The sequence below is a fragment of the Petaurus breviceps genome, unplaced genomic scaffold (genome assembly GCF_028583685.1).
Source record: "Petaurus breviceps papuanus isolate PSGF00001 unplaced genomic scaffold, PetGlider_PUasm1.0 91133, whole genome shotgun sequence".
NCBI classification, from domain to species: domain Eukaryota; kingdom Metazoa; phylum Chordata; class Mammalia; order Diprotodontia; family Petauridae; genus Petaurus; species Petaurus breviceps.
Window position 1 is genome coordinate 48,780,831 of NW_027187419.1, and position 5,772 is coordinate 48,786,602.

Below are 5,772 nucleotides of genomic sequence, written 5' to 3' on the forward strand. Positions count from 1 at the left end.
CTCCAAAATTCTCATAGGTTCATAGTTTTAGAGTTGGAAGAGATCTTAGGGTTCACTTCTTTCAACACTCTTATTTTACAAATGAAACTGATGCCCAAAGAGGCCAAGAACAGAGAAGATCAAAACATGACATCATTCCAAATACAGCATTTACTAAATGTGATTAAATAATCTCCAAGGACTACCCCACCCCAGGACCTTCCAATCATTCAATCAATTACAAAGTCCCTTTACTAAATACTTCTCCACCCCTAGGCTATACCTTAATTAAGTCCACCACAAAGCCCCTCTTCTCAAATGGAGATTAGTTTCCAAACATAAGGTCAAAAGTTCCCCACCCCTGGATCACAATTGAATCTACCCCAGAGTTACATCAAGTTTAAACACAGCACTTAATACCCAAATGGAGGTCTTTTCTTCATCTTGACACGAGGCAAGTTCTCAGCAATCTTAGTTCCTGGGGAGACAAGGCTTAGCAAGGCCATAAGATACATTGCCAGTCCCTTCATGAATTTATCCTCTGTCTGTAGAACAGTTCTAGAACCCCTGAACACATTAGCAAAGCCCTCTCCCAGGATTTCTGTAAACATACAACAAGAAAATCCTTCTTCAGGGCTTCTGAACCAACAGAAAGGCTCCCAGACCCCTGCAACAACAGCACTGTCCCTCACCAGTGGACAGTATTCACTCTGTCTGCAGGACAGTCTCCAGACCCCTGCAACAACAGTACTGTCCCTCACCAGTGGACAGTATTCACTCTCTGTCTGCAGGACAGTCGCAGGCCTTCTTAGCGAACAGCCAGGTTCCAGGACTTCTTCAACAAAAGGACAGTCTTTCACCAGTGGACAAATCTGGCAAAATAACATCAAAACAGACAGACAAAGTACCAGCAAAACAGCCATGTCTCTTCAGTCCTTGGCAGCTCAGGGGGCAGGTCTCAAAAGTCCAGGGCAATTCAAAGCGGCCACCAGCAATTCTCTTAGTCTCTCTCTCTCCACGAGGTGCTGCTTCCAAAAAAGATCTTCCGCCTCTCTCTAGTGTCTCTCCAAATCTACATCACCAGCTCCTCCCAATTCAGGACTTTCTTTTCACATCAACAAGCCCATCCCACAGGTGGGATTAACAAACTCTGGGTTTTAACACAATCAATTTGAAAACCAAGCCAATACAGGGGAATCTTTAATTGCCATTACTATCACACTTTCACAGGATGACTCATTTATTTTTCTATATTTATTTCATATCACTTTATCAGCACATGTTTCAATCATCTTCTGCCTCTACTATGGAATATTCCCCATACCTGGCATGTATGCCTTCCTCACCTCAACCTCTTTGAATCCCTGATTTCTTTTAAGGCTTAGTTCATGTGCCACCTTCTACATATAGGTAGTTGTTCTGGAGCCCCCAACCTCTTCTCTTCCTCCTCAAATGATCATGCATAGACCCCTGTCTGGCTAATCTATTATATTCACCAGTAGAATTTAAAAGGGCAATTACTCTTTTTAAAATGTGATCTTTGTACCCTCAGCATCTAGTATAATGCCTCACACATGACAGGAGCTTAATAAATGCTTTTTGAATTGGATTATACTTGTATATTCTCTGCCAAGCAAGACTAGGTAATTTTCCCAACTTGACATTTTATATCCCACCTCCCCTCAATGACAATAAGGTAAATCACAATAAAAACTAACATTCAGATAGCACTTTAAAGTTTCCAAATGTATATACTTTTTCTCTTACCATGAGTCTGAAATATATTCATACCTAATTTCTACTGGTCAGAATTCTCATATTCTTTCACGGTTCAGCTCAGGTATTCATTTTGTGAAGCATTTCCTAGACTGCCCTCTTTACCTCCTCATGTTACCTTGTACTTACTTATCTGAGTTAATGTTGTATCTTCTTTCTCCCCTAGAATGCAAGCTCTTTTGGGACAAGCACTGTTTTCTTTATCTTCCTATCCCTGGCGTCTAATATAATGGCTAGTAGTCAGCAAGCCCATAATAAATGTTCATTGAATTGAAAAATAGAAGGAAGTAGTGTGCCAAGCACAAAAGAGAGGCCCATACAAAGTACTATAGGAGATATTAAGGAGGAAATCATAGGGCATCATGGAGGCATCATGAAGGCATCATAAAGAAGGTGGGGGCATCATGAAGGAGGTGGTACTTGAGTAGGCTCCTGAAGGAAAGGACAGATTCCAACAGCTAGGCAAGAGAAGTGTCAGTAGTCTCTTCCAGCTGATGTCTGACAGCATGAACAAAGTTACAAGGATGGAAGAGGGGACAGGAGGACAGGAGAGTAACAATTTCAAATTTAGTTGGAGCATAGAATGAAGGGGGCTAGTACGAGGTGAAGCTAGAAAAGATAGTTGGAACCAGACTGTGAGATGCTTTGAGTACCTGGACAAAGGGGCTTATAGTTTTGATGTTAGGCATTTAGAAGCCACTGGGTTTTGAGCAGTGAAGTCTAATGATAAGCAACATTAGGGAAATTTCTCAGGTAACAGTTGGAAGGGAAACTAAGAACCTGGGGGAGAGAAGTACAATTAAGAGACTCAAGTATAATCTGAACCAGAGAGCTTTAGTCCAAATGAAGGATAATGAAAGAAGACTGGAACTAGGATGGAAGTGTGGTTAGAATGGGAGTAAAAAGGGGTGTGGGAGAGGTACTTTGGAGATAGAATAGACTTCATGCAATGAGCATTATTAAATATGTGCTATATGTCTGATACTTTTCTAGGCAGTGGAAATAATAAAGACAAAAACAAAACAAAACAAAATTCAAGGAACACCTTGAAGGAATTCATATTATGTCAGTGTAAAGCAACATATACACAGGTAAGTAATACACATCATAAAATAAAATAATTTCAGGGTTGGGGAGGGCACTAGCCACTGAGAGGAGGGGGCAGGATAGACTACATGAAGGACATGACACTTGAGTTGAGCTATAAATGAAGTTGAGTTGTAAAAGTAAGAAAGGAATGAATTCCAGGTATGTGAAGAAATCTGTACCAAAGCACATAGATAGGAGAGTAGTGTTGTATAAGGATATCAGCATGTAAGGCAGTTTGTTTGGAGTGCAGAGTATGAGAAGGGGAATAGTATGTGATGTATGTAGAAGGCAAGGTTGGAGCCAGATTGAAAAGGTCTTTAAATGCCAGAGGAGCTAGTATTTGATCCTAGAGGCAAGAGTATACCTGACAGCTATTTGAATATGTAGGATTGAGAGTGACAGAAGATTCAATGATGACTGAAATTTTGATCTGGGTGACTGAAATGATTGGGGTGCAGTGAATAGAAATAGAGAAGTTGAGAGAAGAGTCATGTTATGTGGGAGTGGCATTATTATTTTGGAAACCATTTAGATAATTGATAATTATTGATATAATGAAATTATTACCGATAATATAAATTTTAACAATAAAACTTTACATTTATTTGAAACTTTTTCAAATAATTTTCACATTTATTATTTTCTTATCTCATTTGATCTTAATGGTCATCCTAATTTTTTTTCATATCAGTAGAGTTAGAAGTGATCAATGGTTCTCTTGAAAAAAAAAATACACTGACTCATGGGATTTAAACAAAATCTCCATGATAGAAGGTAAGGAACTTCCAGATATCACAGGCTACCCTGGAGGATATTCCTTCTGTAGGACAGGCATGAAAAAGGGTTTCATTCTTTCTAGGAATATCACTTTCATCTAAGCAGAAATGACTTTGAAAGATACAGAACTTATTGACAAACATATTTCAACAGTGATTAATTATCATTTTGCAACTGTTATATTTAAGCTCATTTCATAGATAGGGAAACCGGGGTCACAGGAATCAATGCCCACCGCTGATGTCTATGGAACACTAAGTCAATTACAGCCTTTGGTGAACACTCCCCAACAAAAGTCTAAACAAACTACTTGAATTGCTGTTGAAATAATGGAGATCCACGAATCGACCTTGCATCACACAGAGCAGACGTACAAATTGCTGAAGCACTTTAAATTATAAGAGCTGAAAACCTCTCTCTGAAGGAAAACAGAAAAGGACTATGACTTATAGCAAAGAGGGGCGAAATGACATTTTAAAAATCCTATTGATGCCTTTTGTTTTATGTCACATTTATTTCTAATCAATCCTTCTATCCTCTGCTCAACAAACTTTCCTTATGAAAATAAAACAGAAACCAGTAAAGCAAAACTAAAATACATTCATTGAATCTGACAGCATTACAGCAATCTACACCTATTGTCCTTCACCTTTCTCATGAAAAGTAAGATGTACTTTTTCTTTTCCCTTTTCTAGGATCCAGTTGACTTGTTATTATTGCAGCATTCAGTTTCATCTTGTTATCCATTCTGTTTATATTGTTGTGGTCATCATGTATATGGTTTTCCATGGTATGCTTATTTCATTATGCATTAAGTCACTTAAGTCATTCCATGTTTTTCTGAACTTTTATGCCACACATATTCTGATATTCATCATCACAATTTATCTATTCCTCAAATGATAGATACTAATTTTGTTTCCACTACTCTGCTACTTCATACATTATTTCTATGAATATTTTTATATATACAGGATCTTTCTGTCTGTTGCTTTATGGGTAATTTGCCTAGTAGTGGAATCTCTGGGCAAAAAAATATGGCTATTTCTGTATCTTTCTTTCTACATAATAACATTCGGCTTTCTGGATCTTTAGATCAATTCACAGATCCACCAACAGTGTATTAGAATGATACCTTATGTCCTCTAAACATTATTTCTCTCTCTTGCCATTTTTGTCAACTATGGGGAAAAACTTGAGACATATTTTAATTTATATTTCTCTTATCATCAGTGATTTGAAGAAGTCTTTCATATAGTTGTTAATAGTTTATAGTTTTTCTTTTGATTACTGTTCATATCCATTGACCACTTATTTACTGAAAAATGGTTCTTGGGCATAAAAACATGTCTTAATTCCCTATATAGCTTATGTATCAGAGATGTATGGAAATATTTTATTGAAAGAGTGTCCCCCAATTGGCAGCTTCCCTTTATTCTTGTTGCATTGATTTTGATTGTGCCAAAATTTTCAATTTCAGTTAACTTAAATTGTCTATTTTATCATCTAGGATCTCTTATATCTTTTGCATATTTAAGAATCCTACCAATCATAGTTTTGAAAGATGTCTTCAAGATGAAAAATTGATGACCCCTTCCTGGAAATAGCCTTGTTCTCTGTCCTACTCTGACCTCATCCATACAGATGGAAACTCCTATCTGGGTACATTTCTAGTCTTAATAAGGGTCATTTCCTTATCTTTCTAGGGCTTGCTAGACCATGAGCCATCTCTTTTCTAATCCTAGAGCGCATTCCTTCAGTCATTGAATCAATTATCACATCTCTAGCCAGGCATGCCAAAGCACGAAAGACTGTCTTACACTTGCAAGATATCTTTTAATAGTAAATTCTCCCTATCAGCCAATAATATCATAAGCAATGATAGCTATTTATAAGACTTGTCTGGAGGTGACCACTGAGCCTCTACCTGATTCTGTGGATTTTGCAGTTCCATGCTGCATTCTAACTTTTTTCTCCAGTGCTATTTCCTCCTCTGTTCTCCAACCAAGCTCTCTATCTCAGTATTTTCTCATTAAAGTCTGGATGAACATTCATTGGCATTTGCTGCTTTTAAAGAGAAAATATAAACCAAGAAGTGAAGGAGAATCATAGTCAAAAAAATTAAACAATTGTTTGATTCAAGTTAGGGAT